Source organism: Aythya ferina (assembly GCF_964211825.1).
Source record: "Aythya ferina genome assembly, chromosome: 4".
Lineage (NCBI taxonomy): Eukaryota > Metazoa > Chordata > Aves > Anseriformes > Anatidae > Aythya > Aythya ferina.
The window spans coordinates 36,000,558-36,020,094 of record NC_140300.1 but is presented as its reverse complement, the minus strand read 5'-3'; positions in this window follow the sequence as shown (position 1 = coordinate 36,020,094).

Below are 19,537 nucleotides of genomic sequence, written 5' to 3'. Positions count from 1 at the left end.
TTGTAAAACCCCATGTATGATCCCCCGATCTAGGGGCTGTAGTGCCAAAATAACCTACTGGAATGGTGGCATAGCTTCAACATAAACACACTGTAAGATGGTAACTAGTTTGTAACCAAGGCAGCATGCAGCACTGAGCTGACAGTGGTGATTCCCTCTGACTAAAATCTGTTCCTTGGGTGGTTTCTATCCTGCATCATATAGAATATAGACATTATTGAAAGCAAACTTAAATATGGACATTAATAAAGGCAAAGAGGAGGTATTTTTATATTGAAACACCACTGTCCATCAGCAGGTTGTATTTCTCTTATAGAATGTGTATATGGCATTTTGACCTGCGTATATGAAGGCTTACAATATAGATTGGCCTTTCTCAACAGAGACAGCAGTTTCTGACTGATGGGAAGCGTGCACATACTTTGAAAGATAGTAAAAGTAGATCAGAACAGGAGGGGGAGCTGTCAACGCACCAGGCAGAGAAGAAGGGACTGCACAGAAGTAAACTTCCCAGCGAGGGAGAGGAGGGCTTCTTGCTTTGCTCTTAGCAGGAGTCAATGAAAAGTGCTTTTCTCACGGTCTGGGAGTGGAAGTAGGGTGCTTGGATGCGCAATCATCTTGTGTAGTGAAACGTTTAGCAGTAAGAACTCTCTGAGACAATCTTTTCTACCAAGGGACCAGGTCAGCATTCTCACATTTGAACTGATCGTAATTCTTTAATAAGTGACTGCTTCCCTTAAAACAGCAGGTTTTGTCACTTTGTTATGATGTCCTTTAAGAGACATACCTCTTTCCTTTAATTGTCTGTAGCTTCTTTCTTCCAAAGACCTTACTGTTTTTCTAGCCTTTGATTTATGAGAGACGTAACTGGAATAGCAATATGTTTGTTTCTTTTTGTCACACTTGTCACACTTAGTGTGACAAAATATTGCTCTCTGATCATTACACATCTTTGTTTACATAGCTTGTCACACTTAGTGTGACAAAATATTGCTCTCTGATCATTACACATCTTTGTTTACATAATCAAATTTTAAATTCTTGCTGGGTTACAGCTTGGTTATAAAATTGTCGGGGTCACAGGGTTTTGAAAGTAGAGCCAGAGAGATTTTAAATTACCTTTAATGCTGTAGAATCTAAGCTACGGATGGGTAGTCAACATTTTTGGAAACATTCATTCAGAAAGGGAATGGCACAGAAGGGAGAGCAGTCTTGTTTCATTATTTAGTTTCAGTTGTTTTACTTGCTGTCAGATTTCTCTTCATATTTTGGTTTCTTTTACTTAGGATGAAAGTGCTTAAGGTAGATCTGGGACTGCTCACTGATTCCATAACTATTCTGCCAGCATCTTTGTTCTCAGTTTATTTCTAATCTCTCAGTGCTGCCTGCAGCTTCAAGCCAGACTTTTACAACCAAATTCCTCTTGTTTTAACCTTATTCAAAAGTATTGTAAATCCTGCTTCTGTTAGTCTGTTCCTCTGATAGGAATTATGCCAACCTTACCGTGGTGTTTTGTTTGTTTGTTTGTTTGTTTTTCTTCTAATTCTTACTAGAATATATCACAGCTTTTGTTTGAGTTGTCTTCTACCAAAACAAGAAGAGGTGAGGGAAGAAAGTGATGAGTGTTGAGTACAGGCAGAACTGAGAGGCAAAGACAGAGCAGCTGGGTTAATCCATTTGTGGGTTTAATTCCTAGCTACATTGGCTTATTTTCCAAAAATACTATTTCCAACTGCATTTCTGCCAAAATAACTTCAGAAAGGTGAGTTTGATTGGAGCTTAAAAAAAAAAAAAAAGGGTCAAGAAAATAGGATGTGAATCTCATTCCATCACCTGTGCTTAGCAAGCTCTTCTTTCTTGACATAAATCTTTCTTTAACCTGAGGCAAGAATGCATTATTGGGCAGAGCCCCGAGTGTCACAGCTGTTGGCAGACCTCCAAACCTACATCTTAATGACAAACTCATCCTTTCTAAGGCTGCTGGTTCATGTTAGCTTGGCTTGAGTTTATTCAGGGCTGCCATTGTCTCCCATGTTCTCTCCTCTGCTGGCTATGATGTTTTTTTAGCTGGCTGTCAAGCTGTTCCAAGAAGCTGAAGCAGCAAAAAAATGGTTCTCGTTCAGCAGGGTTAGGTTTTTCTGAATTTGTTCAGTGTGTTTGTGCAAGCAGTAGTGCCAGCGCCTTGGAGGGGGCAGGAGTGCAAAATGGGAGCAAGAGGGAAGGTGGGACAGCAGCAGCTGTCTGGGATGTGCAGATGTTGCTGTGGAATTGCACCCTCTGTGAGAAGGGGGTGAGATGAGGATAAACTGGGAGAAGAGCCCCTGTGCTCTTTCCTTTTGTTTGTGCTGGAGAGTTGGCTGGTAAGTGCTGTTTTCACATGGGAATTGAAAACTACTGACTGCCCTTGCTCTGTTGTGCTTTATGTAGGATATAAGGTAAAATCCTCTAGCTATGCAGAGAGAAAGATTCTCATATTGCCTGTGTCCTTTGGCTCCTGCATTTAGCTTTTGTTTATTATGTCAAAGTGGCAATCAGATCTGGTCAACAGCACTTCAATGTCTAACATAAAACAGAACAAGCTTCTTACAATAAATTTGTGTTTGCGGACTAGTTGCTTTTACCTGTTGCAGGTATGACTGATGAATTTTCTTTCTTTAAGATGAACTTAAAATGTGAGGAAGCATCTTCAGGCCCTATTACCTGAGCAGTTGGTTTACATCCTCATTATTTCTATTCCTTTTTCTATTCCTAGCTACTCTATTAAAATTAAATTCATCTTTGGGAAAGCGTGCCTTCAGACAATATTCAGACTTAAGCAGTGTTGTGATCTGGTGCAGGTGCCTTGCACGGAATAAGTTTTCCCCAGTTTTGGAGAAGCTCTTTGCTCCTCTGTTTCTTATTTTCCAAATGGTACTTCAGTTGCTGACACTCAGATGCAGCACTGCTTAAGCGGGCTGAAGCAGACGTGACAATTTGTTTCCAGCCTCTGTTTCTTCATCAGTTCAGTGGCAGGACTGTGCATGTGGCTGCCCAGTGAAGCAGAGCTAGGAATGGGTTTTGGCTGGAAAAAAGCTTTTTTTTGTTGTTGTGGATTAGCCTGCCCTCTGAATGACTCCACCCCTTGAATGACTTCACTGGGTGCACAGTGAGCACTCCCAGAGATTTACTCTGGCTAGGGCAGGCCAGCATCCGAGCTGCAAGCAAATGCACTGGTTTGGCACTTCACCTTCGCCAGTGTTTGTAAGCTTGTTGGCTGTAAACCTTAACAGTTCCCCCACTGCCTGCCAGCTTTCCTTGATGGAATAAAATACGGAGGTGGCTTATAATCAAGCTGCACTTTCCAGTTCAGAAAAGGAGGCCGCTCTGGAAGTTGCAGGGAGTCATCCACTTCTTAATGGATGTAAAATGGGTCCCTGATAATTACAGATAAGTGCCTGTGTCAATTGTTGAGAATCCTTAAATGTAAAAAAGGAAGCCGTGTGACTGATTAAATAGGTCTGGTTTGTGGAGCTGTGCAACATTAGCAGTCATCAGTGGTTTGAGTAATTAGGCTGGAAGATCAGCAAAAATAAGACTTTCAGTTTAATTTCATTGCTAGATTTTTAATCTGAACAGTGATGAGAAAAGTTGTGAGAGAGAATTCATGTGTCAAAAATATGACTGATACACACTGATGTCGGGGCAAACTACACAGCTAATGAGCAGCGTTCGAGATATGCTGCATGACGATACAGAAGACAAAATTTGTAGGTAGAGGTAGTAACTTGTAATGTTAGCCACTGTGCCTGGAAAAGTGTACGTGCTGTAGGGCACAGGCTCTGGTTTCTGTGAAGTTCTGCTGCACAGTGTGTAGCTGGGGTTGCCTGGTAGTTAGGAGGTTGTAAGTAGGAAGTCTTCTGAAGGTTATCGTGTTTCTTGCATAAGATCGGGAGGACAAAGTCATTGTTTGGTTTGGCTTCTTTCTCTTTCATGTCATGTAGTCCCCATTAAAAGGGGAGCCAGAGAGTCTTTGGACTTCCAGCGAGTGGGTAACTGCTCCGCCAGTAATTGTCGAGCCGGCACCAAGCCAGTGAAATGATACTTTGCTCTGCCTGACTAAAAAAGAACTTGAATTGCTATTCTGCTGGTGAGTTGAATTTTGGACCACAGGGGTCAGCATCTGCTGTAAGCTGAGCTTGCAGGAAGAGCTAGTGATGTAACAAATGCCTCGCTAACTCTTTTTATCAGGGAACAAATGCATATCTAATCTTGTTCTCCATCCTCAAGCGTTGAAAAGAATGCTAACATAAGGTCTCTTTAAAATAGCGTTAGCACAGTAATAGAACTCCCTTTAAATGGGACATGCAGGCCTTCTTTCAACATTGCTGCATGAACAGAAAGGAAAGAGTTTGAGGGCTCTCTGTGAGGGGAGAGCTCTGTTCAGCAACAAGAGTGAGAAGAGGAACTGAGCAAGAAGGATGATCAAAAGCACAACCAGAGTACTCAGAACACAGAAAGTTGCAGAAAGAAGGGAAGTATTTCTCCTTTCTAGGCATTCAGCTTCATGCAGGTGTCCCTGTAACCTTCCAAAGCCACTGGAGCTCTCCCAGCCTTCCCCAGGAGGGTAGGTAAGGGAGCACCAAGAGATTTTGGGTGGAAGGCAAACAAGAACTGTCATGAGCGCTCCTGCAGCTGCAGCCCTGATGATGGTTTAGCCCGTGTTTGGAGCACTGCGTGGGGCTTGGGGCACTGTCCCCTGTGTACGGCACCAGGCAGGGAAAATGGGTATTTTCAACCTGAGGTCTTTTGGCTACGTGGGCTAATTTTACGAGCACGGATAATTGCCTTTGCTATTGAAATTCATCTGGGTGAATCACAAATGATGCAAATCAACTTCGTCCTTGAGCAAAATGGCAGAGGTGCAGTGTCAGTAGGTTACACAAGTCTCCATGTGGCTGGCGAGTGTTCTGCAGGCTGACGGGAGAACAGTATTCTCAGTAGTCCTTGTCTTGCTCTTATGTGAAGTCTCTAGATGGGTTTCTTTGTGCCATCTCCTTGCCATGAAACAAAGACAGGACAAAGAAGACAAAAAGGGCTCAGTGGCTCAGGCCTGCTTTGTTTTCCACTGATGTGTAATCAGGTCTATGCAAAAGGCTTCATATGTCATGCAAACTGCATGATCCAAGGTCACTTTTTATGTTGGGCTGGCCGCTGGTTCCAGTACTCGTCCATAACCAATAGTGTGTGCGTTGTGCAGTTGTATTTCTGCCTGCTGGTGGAGGCTGTAAGCAGCTAGCAATTAGACCTTTCCTGTGGGGAAAGTCAGAAGTGAGGATGGTCAAATTGAGCCTGTTTTCCTATTTATTTCTGACATGAAGAATACACAAGACTTTGCTGGATCAGAACAAGAGCAAACTTTTTATTTTAGAAGACCTTTTTCATTGCAGTTTTCTTGATTAAAAAAAAAAAAAAAAGCCTTTGGTTTTTGGTTGTAGCTCTTAATTTTAACAAGCCATTTAAATAGGAAAGAGTTACTTCTAAGCCTGGAAGCAGTCAGTAGATTTGTAAAGCAGTGTTAAAAGATAATACGGATACAGTCGTGGGGTTCATACAGGTCACAGTGTGTGTTTGCAAAATAAACATGTTTATACAGCAACACTGGGAGCACTCTTGGAGTGCTTGACCACAGGGCATAAAGTTAGAGTTGACAAGTGACAATCTGTCATCCTTAGCTGTCCTGCAGCTTTGCTTGCGCCTTGGCAGCAGGCTCCATGACACTGGTAGTTTCACAAATCTGAGACACGTCCATATTTATTTCTTTGCTGCTTTTGACAGAAGCAGGGAAGGGTTGTCAGATGCATCTGCTAGTGTGGTACCTAATAATAGTCGGCTCTCTGTTCAACAGCATTCCTTGTATACCCTGGGTAAATGATGAACTGTAAGCATGTAATGATCCATCCACTGCGGCTTGTATTTTCCAGCCAGGACTAAAACAAACAAAAACACACACAAACAACCACTTGTTTTATATTTTTGCCTTTCAAGTGTTATTTCCAAGTTGAATTTGACTCATTGTTTTCTACAGAACATAGCTCCAGCAAATCATATCCCACTGTACCTTAAACACAATGGGTTAATTTTTGTGACAGGAACCAAAAGTGAAGGGTAGTTGGAGAAATTAAAAAAATAAATAAATAAATAGTGATGTTTCAAAGGCTTCTTTCTTGCTCCAAGAGGTGAAGTTTGAATGAGGGAGCCAATGGCTTCACATGTATTCTTTCTCCTTGCTGTCACCACCCTTGCAATGCTGCTGCCAAGACTTGATTTCTTTAGCCAAGCAAATTAATTTTAAGGCTGCTTTGCATGTGTCTTTGTAATTTGAGCACCATGGAAATTGTTAAACGAAAACAACTCCTCCTATTCATTGTTTTTTATTAATTGTGTTTATTCATTGGGCTGCAATGAGACTCCAGTATCATACAATTTGCTGTTGCAGGCCATTCTGGCATATTTCAGAAACTGTCCGTGCTTTGTCTTAAAAATACAAGATCTTGCAGTTGTTGGAAAGGCTCCTTTAGAACTTACCGTTCTGAAGGTTTAAATATCCTTCTCTATCTATGTATATATATACGTAGTCATCTTAAGCATACTTGTTCTTGCCCAGGCATACTGTGGCTTCTTTATCTCTTCTCTGTGCCTGCTGGATGTGTGTATGCTAGAAAATTGAAAGGGTCCCAGACCTCTCTCAGGTCCTCATCTGAATGGTGTGTCACAGCCTGCATCCTCTGCGTAAATGCGCTCTGCCTCTCACTGCCCTGTCAGGGCGGTGGTGGCCTGGGTACCAATTACCTGGCTTGGGCCCAGATTGGAGAAGTATCCATCCCTCAGCCTTTGGTGCGAGCTCACCTGCATGCTTCTCCTGCACGACCTGAATGCCTAATGGCATCTTTCACGTGGTCATGGGTGCTCTAAAAGATGTGGTGTGAGAGACCGGTGCCCAGAGAGACTCAGCTGTGTGCAGGCTGCATCTCCAAAGGTTCGTCTTCTGAGCACTCTCGGGCTCTGTTTACGAATGGCAGAGGCTTTGATTCATCTGCAGTTTCCTTTCCTCTGCTGATTTTTTTCGTGCTGACACTACACTGCAAAATTTCTCCTTCTGGTCACAGAAGAACACTAATTGTTTCTAAATCCAATTCTGTCTCTTGGGGACTTTTTGCCCTAACCCAGTGGCACATCTGAATCCCAGTTTGGAGTTCCCCTCAGACTTATTGTGTGACCTTGTTTTATCCATGGCACTTCTGATTGATGTGGTCATCATCATGCTTTGTAGACTTGAAAACAAAATTAATTGGGTTAGGGTTTCTGGATTAATGATTACATGATAGCTGTCCTTTGGGATTCAAAGTTTATACCAGCCTTTTGCTGGACATATGGTACTGTAAAATATGTTCGAGCCAATTTGTTTAAGAGAGAAACCTCTCCCTGCTGCTCTGCTGCAGCTGCCACGAGAAGTACTCAAACTACATCATTTTCTACACAGCAGAGAAGGAAGAGTACCGGTGGTGTGTTTGACTGAGAGGCCCACAGCTCTGCAGTTCCATCTCCAGGGATCCCATTTCCATGTCAAACACGTCAAGTGACAATGACTCTGCCTTGCCTTTAGCTAAGTTGTCTCAGTAGTTAATTACCCCCACTTTAAATGTGTGCATTTGTGCTGGAGTGAGCATACCTAATTTTGGCTTCAAGCCATTTTGTTCTGTGTTTCACTTCTGCTAAAACAAAACTCGCTACCATTGTGTTTTAACAAAAATGCAAGGTGGTGCTAGGTCCTCTGCCTTTCAGAAGTGTAAGGATGTGGTGTTGTGTTTGGTTTGCATTTTGGAACTTCTGCCCAAGCACGCCCGGTGCGTCTGATGCTGTTTGTGTGATCCTGTGCGGCTGCAGTTTGTTGTGCCAGTACCCTTTGTCTCTTTCACATCTTCTACTTTGGTCTGCGCTGACATCATATTAATCCATCCGTATCTCAGGTCATCCCATTAACTCTTTAAAAATAGCATTGCAATATTATTTTTTAGTAGTTTTTTTTGAGGCTTCCTCAAGTTTCAGCAGCTTAGATAACTGCTTCAATAATCTCTATTTGAAAAAAACAAAAACAAAACAAAACAGAGAGGTGGAGTCATTTAGAGAGTAACCTCTGATTTTTTTCCCTCTCCATTTTATTGCCTCAGAGAAGTGCCAGTCTTTGTTCTTTGTTTTTCTCTGCTTTAAGTCTGGAGCCAAAAGAGATGCTTAGTTTTAGTAACAATGGACAGATATTTCCACACTGAAACAAATACACTGCCTGCCATTTGTAATTCTTTTCAGTCTGGGTTGTGACTAGGGTTAGCCTAAAACCTGTCCATGTTTACATAAATCTGTACAGGTCAGTTGTGTTTCATGCTCTTTCTTGTCCAACTAAGAAAGACACATCAGCAAAATGATTAGAAACTGCAGAAGATCTGTTTGTTCATAGAAACTTTGCACTCTACATTGGTGAGTTGTTCTCTTTTGAAGCTGTTCCTTTCTGGTACTCTTGTGTTTAGTTAGTGGTGCTATAGACGAAGATTACTCTAAAAAGCTTTATTCTTCTGGTGTAATATAGAGATGGTCAAGCTGACCCTTTGTATTTCGGCGATGTTTACTGTCTATTAACAGTATTTTCCTAGCTATTATTCTCTCACCCAAGAAGGCTCAAATCGTTTGGAGGATGACTCAGGGGCACCTTCCCTCACACCTTGAAGATCGGGGCAGGTGTCTGTGCTTTTGAAGAAAGCTTGTTTAGACCACATGGCAAAGTTTGATGAGTTCTTCGTTAACTTCAGATTTAATTTTTTAAAGTTTGCATAACTTCTCTCATTTATGACTGCTTTAGTATGCAAGAATGCTAGAAATAACATGTTCTCAGGTGAAGGGAAAAAGGAAAGGAAACAAACCACATAATGCATCATTCGCTCTCTTAAGACAATTTAAGGTGTGGCACAGGAAGATGTTGAAAGGATCCCTGTCACATCCTGCTTTGAAGTGTTAACTTTATATTCTGAATGTCAGAGTGAATTATGCCTCAGCTTCACAGGCATATGCACAAGAGATTGCGGTGAGCTGCCAGCGAGTGAGCTCATGGGCAGCATGCTTGTGCAGGAGCACGTTGCTCTGTGAGCTGCTGAAGCCAAGAAGGGCAAGCGAGGCGATGCAGGCACCGGGGCCTGTCCTACAAGTCTGCCTGCGAGCATTAGCAGCATGATAAAGGCAATGCAGTTCTGCGAGACTTCTTCACTAGGAACCAAGTCACAAGTGTCAAGAAGAGGGACTTATTCTTAAAATCTGAAGCTTGTAGTTGTATGGACACAGAACCATAGTGGGGTATTTAGCAGTATAATAGCACTGGAAGGCATATTTTGTTTTCGTATTTAGCATGACTGCCCTATGAAACAAGAGTCCAGTTGCTGCCTCAGTGACACCACACAGGCAGTTGTTCTCCCATATCCTCCCCTCTAGATGATAATGCTGGAAGGAAAGGACTGGTTTACCAGAAAATTAGAAGTGAATCAAATCCGATTTAGGATTGTAATGCTTTTTGTTGTGCATTTTTATTCATTTATTTTATTTGGGGAAAAATATGTGATCATGGAGATTTGGATGCTCCTCTCTGTTTCACTGAAGAGAGTTATGAGTTACCCCAAAACATATCAAATTTTATCAAATGCAAATTTTCTTCTGTTTCACTGCCCACCCACACAAATGCTTTCAGAGTTAACCTTTCAATAAGAGAACTGAGCTTTGCTTTCAGAGATGAGAAACCCTTCTCTTGCTGAGAATCGTCTGTCTGATGAAAACTTGAGCGGTGAAAAGCAAAATTTCTGTCAGTAACATTTCATTAATGCATGGTTGTTTGAGTCTGGCATTTCAACAGTGTGATCATTAATTATGGAACATACTTGCTGGACTTTGGCTGTGCACAGTGGTCTGCAGTCTTCACATTGTGCTTCTTGTGTTAAACACGTTAATGTAAGAGCTGCAATAGCAACATCTCACGGATCAGCATAAGAAACTATTGTTTTTTTTTGTCGTGATTTATCTTAGAAGGCACCAGGCCAAAACTTGTGAGAACAAAACCTCTGTATCTCCATTATGCTGGAGCAAATCTCATTGAAATTTTTGTTTTCTATGTGTGATTCAGAGCGTATGACCTTATGGTTATTATCCATGCCTTCAGTGTCCATAAATTTGTTTTGTTTTCTAAATTATAAACTGTCCAGAAAATCTGAAGTGTTTTCCTATGACTCAGAAGATAATCTGGAAAACAAAAGCAACCAAAACACCACACAAAGAAAACAAAAACCCAACCTTTTAATTTTTGGCTTATACAAGGGTATGGTCATCACCTCATTCCACCTCAGATTTCTCTGTGCTTAATTCAGCGTGCCAAAATGCCCGGGGAGGAACACTGCAGCGTCATTTTGTTACAAATGCATTTTATTCTTGGAAAGGCTTCGGTCTCCCAATTTCTTTGTCTTGGGTTCTTGAGCATCCCAATGACCAAAAGTGACACTAGCCTGCAGCTGAGATGCAGGTGGAACTTCAGCTCTTTGTCTTCAGCTCTGTAAACCTTTTCCTCTTGCGTTTCTTTCTCTTTTCTCTTGACAGCTGAGCGCCTTGGTATGCTGGAGATGCAGGTCCACGGATACACCTATTGGCTGAAGCATATACTGAGTGTATCTGAGGATTCGTTGTTTTTATCCTTGCATGATGCAGCATCGTTTCCCCCCTCCAGATACACTGCCTAACATATTAGTTTATTCAGATGTTTGCTAGAGGTTTCTTTGGTCTTCCTTGTTGAATACTCAATTGCCAGCAGTGGGTGTAGCTGCCTGTGTTGACAGCTAGTTCCATTTGCAAACACAGACTGCTCCCTTAGGCACAATTCCTTTGTTAATGATGTTTCCAAGCTATACAGAGTTACGCAACAGTCATGAGAGTAACTACTGTCTTATGTCATACTTTAATCCTTTTTCTAATTACCATCTGTCCTTATATATGTTTTCAGAACTTGGATCGTTGCGCTTACCTGTGAACTGAGCTTCCTGAAAGCAGATTTTGCATGTTTCATAGGATGCAAAAAGACTGCTGAATAGGAAGCAACTGGATTTTCAACTGCACTTCAATGCCTCCATGAAGAAGACAGGAACATAGTAAGCAATGCTTTTGATGATAAAGATAGCATTCCTATCTGAGCAGTTTTTCAAGTTAGCAAAAATGCAACCTATTGAGTATAGATCACCTTAAAGACTTCTTCCTGGACATAAAAAAAAAAAAAAAAAAAAAAAAAGAGTTAATCTCCCTTTTTAGGATGTTGTTTGTTTCATTCTTTTATCAAAAGAGAATGAGTAGATTTACCCTGATGTTTACAGTCTTTAGCAGTAAAGCTACCTAAATTATAGAAGGAAATATAGGTACCAGTCATATACACCATGATATTATTAGCTGTATTTGTTTGTGCTATGAACAACACTTAGATCTTCTGCTGAACCATCAAATGTTACCTACCATCGCACCAAGCACAGAAGTCTTCTGAGTGAGTAGATGATCTGAAATGCTGTCACTGTATTCCTGGGACCTGAAACAGCCTGCAACATTTGTGTAACTGCAGAGGCTTGCCCAGCTGTAACATGCTCCGCTTCCTCTAAGAGAGCTTAGCAAAAAAGAGGGTAAGATACCATCAGTTTTATCAGTAGAACAAATCATTGACTAATGCATGCAGTTTTTGTCCACCAACTTGACTGAGAATGTATCAGTTCCTGCTTAAACCATGCAACTGTTCTGAAGTAAGCATAGAACATTGCTTTGTAAGAGCAGAAACTGCAATGGGCTACGTTCAGATCTAAACATAAGCAACTGTAATTCTGCTGAAATTCGAGAAGTGGTATTGCTTCGTGAGAGGTTTCAATTCATTCCTAGGTTGAGGTTTAAAATTCTTAAAAATCATGAAGTTACATTTCTTCTGTGACATTTCCAGCTCAACGGTATACAGCCTTACTCACAGGAAGAAGAATTTATGTCTGTATTTACTTATTTATTTTCCAGTAAAATTCACATACTGTCAGATTCCTTATTTTTCTGTGTGTTTCAGACTCAGGAATACTTTGACCAAACAGCTTCACATTTGCTCCACTACCTGTACAACAACACGTGTCTAGTTTTCAGCAGAGCCTAAGGTTAGGCCAGAATTAGTAAGTCTCTGTTGAGCTTTGTGCTGATGTGACTAAACCAGTGCTTGAACAAGGCAGTTTAAAACTGTCCTGGTTATCCCTACAGTGTGACTGAAGTTGGAATATACGTGGAGCTGTATGTAGGTTTTCCTTTGAAAGTCCTTTCTCAGACAAAAGCCTCTGCTGAGCTTTAATTATTGAGCTCGTAGCTCTCCTCCCTCATACTCTGTCCTACCACTAAGAGACCAGACTGGTTTTCCTTGAGAACTTTCCATGGCATGTTCATGCCCATGATTCTTTATTGCTTAAGGGCTGAGAAGCAATAGCATTGTTACAGTACAGTCTCTGTTTTTCCTTCCAGTAGCCCAAGATATTTTTTATTAAAAAAAAAAAAAACTTTTTCCACTTCAGATTCCTCTCATGCAGCTGCTCAGGAGAATGACGTTTCTCTCTAAAGCAAGTTTAGAGGGAACATGTGAATGCAGATGTCAGACTGCAGGAACCGAGACTGGGAGTTGAACAGGTATCTCAAGAGCTGTGTAATTTTCAATGCTTTGCTCACAGAGGAGAGGGCTGTGATTCTCATTTGTCTATCTGATGGCAGCTTCTCTAGGGAGAGTATCTCTTTCAGACAGAAAAGAGAACTCCAAGCTTCTTCGTCTCATAATTGACCCTGCCGCTTTTTTCCAGAAGAAAATAGAGCAGGCTTTTTTCTTTTATCTTCTACCCTACTCCTATGCTAGTTAAAAATCCATTTATTTCAAATAAGTATTTTTTTTTATTATTATTATTTAAATCCATATCTTTAAGAAACAGGTCAAACTTGTCAGCCATGTGATTTAGTTTACTCATCTCTAAAACTGACAACATATTTTTTTCCTTAGCTGAGGAGTGTGGGTGGAGGGCAGTTATTTGTAATGTAAGTGAAAGAAAAAATACTTTTTGCAAAGAATGGTTGTTTCTGAAATGTTTGCTGTTAGATACACTGCGGTTTGAGTAAAAACCTTGGTATGTCACTTTGGCTTTGTTTTGGTGACTAACACATTTTTATGGGCATTCCAACCTTGAACCCTCCCATCGAGTTACTGGCCCTGCAGCAACATCCCTAAGCCTGGGTTACAGGAATACCGTGTTGCATATATAAATTAAATATCAAAAATACTTGATAAAATATCAAAGCCAGGTGAATATTCACTTTTTGCTAGCAGTGCTGGGCTACAATGCTAGCACTTGGTATTGCAGTGACATTACTCAGTGCAATTCCACCACTTACACCAGCAGCAACTTTTTTCCTCCCTTATCTTTTGCATGTCTTAGCGATGTTACCGTATCTGTGACTTTGTGTCATCTGCAGTCAAATCCTGCCTCTGTAGATACCAAGCCTGAGATTAGTCACTGACTTAACATCAGAGCCAGGATGGCGTCATGCCTGTGTTGTTAGGGAAACAATTAGATCATTGGGATGTTTCGCTACTAGAGCTGAAGCCCTGGCTCTATGTTCCACCATTTTTGTCACTATATGGAACGTAGTCGTGGTTTTGTCATAGTTGCCACATAGTGTTCTTTAGTAGGAGTCAAATCACTGTGAAAGTGGCTTTTTTATTCTGTCCTCTGGAAGTTCAGTCCTCAGTCTGAGGGTCCTCAGTCCCCCTCTCAACGTGTTAGTTTTCTGTACTTGGAGGTCAGATCTTGGTTTGACTTCCCCACTCCCAATTATATTTATTTGTTCACAGCCTTCTTTATAACTGTACTCCTCAGTGGCTATCAGTATGTGGTAGGTGCATTGGCTACAGAATGATCTCCATGTCACTGCTGAAGAACAAAAGCAACTTAATGTGACTTACAGTATAGCTGCCTTTCCCCTTTCTTCCCTGTTCCATCAAACTTCTCAGTGGCAATGATGTGCCTTATGCATATCTGAATACCTTTGAAAATGAATTAACATTTCTATTCTTTAACAGCACGACAGTAAAGAATAGCGAAATACAAGAAGTTCTAGATGTATGAGTGCTTTCCTTACAGAAATTTGTCTACACAGACCTGACAAAAATGAGACTTCTTCACAGTCAGACTGGAGCTCTGTAGCAGAGCTGGGGGCTGTGTAGCTAGTTCTCAGTGCCAGCAGTAACAGCTAATGCTCCATTCCTTACAGTAGTTATGAAATCCATTTAGCAAGAAAATATCTTTAAGAGCTTTTACTTATTTCTTTTTGTTTTTGGTGTTCTCTGTGAACCATCAGAGTAGGTATTTACATTTTCAAATGTATTTACATTTTAACTATAATAGATTGTCTTCTGAGATTATGAAGTCTGTCATTTTCAAGAAAAACAAAGTATTTGTTAGGACAAGTACACCTGTTTTATTTTTGTCTTGTAAGATTTAGGTGGACTAGATGGCCTCCAAAATATCTTTCCACGGATACTTTTCCGTATCTCCATCTTTTAATATTTTCTGCTATTCTCTTGATTGTAGAGCAGTTGTGATCACCAATAGAGAAAAGTATTGCAAGTTGAATTAATAAAGTAAGGAGAGGGATAGTTTAAAGTTTGCTCAACAAAATGTCAGTTACATTGTAGTTAGTGTGCCTGACTGAAATCCTATTTATTTTTTTCCCGTTTATCCTTTGCCATCTGCCCCCTTGACTTTTAAAATTGGTTTATTGACGTTATCCACAAAAACAAAATGCCACCTGAGCATAAGAATTGTTTAGATGAGCATAAGCAGTTGTTTACCAAGGATTTATAGATCAGCATATTAAGACAAATGTTTTTTAGTGCCCTTTTTCTGGCAAACTGGTCATTGTGCTGTTTTTTCTGACATGATACTGATGTAAAGGAAGACAAATAGTTATCTAATGGTTTGTTATATAGCCAAGATGCTGTAGCAAGAAATTACCCCCAAATCAGCTTCTTGTTTGCTTACCTCTATTCCTTTATATCCTTTAATAAATCCTATTTTTCATTTAATTCTAATTTGAATCCTGAGCCATTTATAACATCTTGTATGAACTCAGGTAGTTTATCTTGAAAAAGCATTATTGTGATAAATCACAACATTAGACTATGGCTATCTGTATTTCTTTTCAAGCAAAGCCAAATGCAAATACTATTTTCCTGTGTATAAAGTCATAGGAAAATTATTAAAAAACTACCATAGTCTTGGGCAACTTAGTAAATTTAGATATCAAATTATATTTATGTTATACTTTCTGCAATTGGGAATAAAATAAAATTTTCCCATGATAAACCAAATCAAATAAATCCCCCTTGAACATCTGATGTCTTAATGTGGATTTTTAGATTCTTAAACTGAAAACTGATTTCTGAAAAATACTGGAGTATAAACCAGCCTATTCAGCTGTCTGAGGTACTCAGATGACAAAGTAGGTTAAGAGTTTTCTTCCATGCTGACTTGTTAAGCACATGGAATTGATTTTTAGATCATAGTTTTTCATAAACCCTTCCTTATACGTATATATGTGCAAATATCCAGCTATCCAGAAATTTCTTTTTTGTTTGTTTTTACAGGAAGGACCATTCTTCACCCCTAAGTCCCAAACCGTGCTGGTAAAATGAGCATCATTGAAGTATTTTATTAGAGCTTATTCCTTGAGGTCCAAGAAGTACATAAAACCTGGAAGAAACAGATTGATATACATGTAGATTTTAACTAAAATGTATCGAGGATGATGGATATCAAAATGCTGAATCCTGTTGTTTTGATGTTTCCATAGGTTATGCTGACACCCTACAGTCATTACACACTGGCGGAGCACAGAAGGATTCCCATTGCTGAGACATGCAGCAAGAACTCCTGGAGTAAGCAGGTGCCAGACTGCTCGCCTTTTTGCTGTGCTTCAGTATCTTTTCGCTCAGAGAACCAACAACACCTGAAACCATTGGCTTTCCCAAGCAGTTCAAGACCCAGAAAGGTTACGCTTTGAACTTGTTCAGATGTTGCAGTAAATTATTTAGTGAAAGGGGAATTACCTGAAATTCGGTGGGCTGCGCTCATCCAAATGCACAAATGTGATTTCAGATATGAAAATGACAATATTGTGCAATTCACCAGAACAGCAGCACGTTTGGGCTCCAGCGGGTGAAGAGCTGCAGTTGTAGAGTTGTGTGGTGAAGCCCAGAAGTGAGGCTGCAGCAATTGGGATGTGTGAGAGAAGCCCTACCTAAGCAAGCAGGACAGGGTGAGGCGAAAACCCGTTAGCTCTTACCTGGGGTCTTCTGGACAACTATGCATTAGGTACATCCAAGAAATAAGGCAAAGCTTCTTTTAAGAACACTGAGGTAAAAATTAGGCCTCGGGTGGTCATTTATGGTTCAAGTAGCGGTTTATATATTTATTATAATTATACACAACCTCGACAATCTATATTGCCATTCAAAAATAAATCGAAGTATTGTCAATTTGCACATGATCTGTCACTAATCAAGGTCCCATTTACATACATAGTAAACATTTTGCATACTTAAACACTGCTTTTAATTTTAATCCCCCTTTCCTCCCCCCCAGTCTGGTGGAGATATGTTTAGAATATGTAAACAAACTTTTCCAACTATGTAACATTCAGCAACTACCACCTTTTTTCTTTTAGTTAATTCAATTAAACCATCTCAGCACTTTATAAGGGTAGCTGATAGGTATAGCTCTTAATTGCATTTTGTTTAAAATGGTTCTTCATATATCAGTGCAATGATTCCTGCTTTTCACGGCTTATAGTGTTTCCCTCCGACAAGAAAAATAGCAAATGGAGCTCGGTAACTGCCAGGCAAGTCACATGAGTCAATTCCCACTGTACCATTCTGCAGCACCAATAGTTATGTTCAACGGTGTTCACTTGTTATTTATATTTGTAGTAGATGGTTGAAGTCTTCAAATTTTAACTGTGGAGAACTACAAATTCATCTAAGAGTCAGCTACCACACAGTTTCTCTAGCATGTTTAAGAATTTGTACTCCTAATGTTATCTTGGGAGCTGAAATTAAAACATACAAGGCCTTAACTGCCTATTGTTAAGCCATGTGTTTTTACTATCTTTGTCTTCTGGTGCTTCAAATGCTAGAAAATACAGAATAATGAAAAAAGCATCAAGAAAAAACAAAACATTCTGCCATTCAGTTAAAGAAAACTCATAGCTTGTTATGAGTAATGTAAGCAGCATTAGTATTTATAGGCAATACATTGATCCACACTTTAAGGTTTGTCATCTGGAATTCAGTTTAGGATGGCTCACAGAGAAGTCAGAATAGTGAAATATTACTGCATGACAAAAGTCGAAGCACTGTTTTGAGAGATGAGGGTTATGCTGAGACTAAGCAACACCAGGCCGGGAGAAGAGAGTACCTCCTGCCAAACTGTTTTGTGAAGCCTGGGCTGAAACACGCATTAGGTGCTTCACCCAAAAAGCTTCGAGTGTTTAGGCTCCAATCAGTTACTGAAGACTTGCAAGCACGTCCTGAAGGCAGTAGTCATACAGGAGGTTGATGCTACCAGAATGCTACCAGATGCAAAGAAGGGAGAGGAGTCTTCATTCCAATTCAGACATACATAGCCAACTCAGTGACCAAGCAACAAAGGCAGGTATACACTGTTAAAACTCCCTTGTCAGATGAACATAAGAGTGCACAAGCTTAAGGGATGGTTTAAAATCTGTGCTGTACATCGATGTGACTTCCCAAGAGAAGCCTGACTTTTAAAATAGCGTGATAGAAGGGAAAGAATGTGTACTTTTTACAGGAAAGCAAAAGATCTTGCTGGTGAAGCAGAAGGAAAGGGTTGTGATGTTTTGTAACTGAACTTTTACATAAACTTGTAGGCTGCTCCTCTGCCCCCCCCCTCCCCCCAACAAACAAGAAACACTCTACTGCCTTTATAAAGATAGTGTTGCTTCCTATTTTATCGTTATGGGATGGAGGGAACATCTTCAACCATAAGAAACCATCTTGTCCTCAACAGAACAGGAAGCATTGAATAGGATGTTAGCAATGAATACCTGTTTTTTTAAACTATCCAAGATGCAAGGTAGCACACTACTGTTGGTCCCCCCTTCCCCCCCCCCACCAAAGCTTGTTGTGATGTAAAGGTTAATTCATTCTGGTGCTGTCAGGGTGGCCACAAGGTAACTCAGGAGTCTGACGTGCAAAACCTGTTCGAGTTGTGCATAGTTTGAGTAGATGAGCACCTATGTCTATGACCTGGTAAAGTTTTCTTCTTCATAACAGAAAACAGATTACACGTTAACAAGTCATACCTTCACACGTTAATATTGAACTTGCTCTGGAAAGACCAAGTTTGCCCTTACAAACCGAATTCTTAACATATACTTTGTTACCAGCAACCAGTTGCTGTCTGTAGTCTACATGTAGCAATACTCTCCACATCTAGAGACAGAGCACAGCAAAACGCTACTCTAGTAAGAAAACAGTCTTACTAAGATTACTTTTGCCATATCGGCTTAAGCTTGACATATTAAACAGCTGTAGAATTTATCTGGCCTTTATGCATAAAAATTGCTTCCACTGCTTGCAGTATAACATTGAGAATTTAATGACCAAGAGCAGGAGAACCATTTTTTGTTCTTACATCTGACCTTTCAGCTACTGGAGAGCACATTGGAGATTTCCAGTGATTGAGCTCTTCCTCTGCTAGGTATCAGGAAGCCTACTTACTCAACAAATTAATGTTTAGATGGGTTTTAGGAAGCCAATACTTAAGAACTCTAGTTATTACATTACTATGGTAAAGCCACGAAGATGCTCATAATGTTCAAGCCTATGGGCTGAAAGCTTGCTCAGTCATGTACTGACTTACACAAAGGACAATTAACACCGAAGCACAGGCACCACTTGGGTGCCAAAAATGTGCGACTGCAGCAGCGCAAGTCAAGACTGAGATTGCAGAGTAGCTGCAGCTTGCCTCAAGGTCACTCAGCTTTTGTTCAAGAGCTTTCACAAAGTAAATGCAAGGTGTCACACCACCCACAACTCACTGAGTAGGGGAGGTGCCTGCACCTCAGTCATAGAAGTACAATCCCAGCATTGAGCTAGTTCAGCAGTTATAGCTGTATCTGTAAGTGATGCTTCCTTTTTCTGTGAATATGGTGCAGAGTACAGTTCCCTTCTGTCAACCACAGCTTAGGCCTAGGACTCTTCTTGTAGAATCAGGGCACAGATGAAGATAAAATAGCTGCCAAAGCTGGAAGCAAGAACACAATCCTTGGCTTGTTTACGAGAGCAACAAGCTTATACAGGAGAGCTGCTGCTGGAACACCTAACACCTGAACAGATAACCACCAATCTACA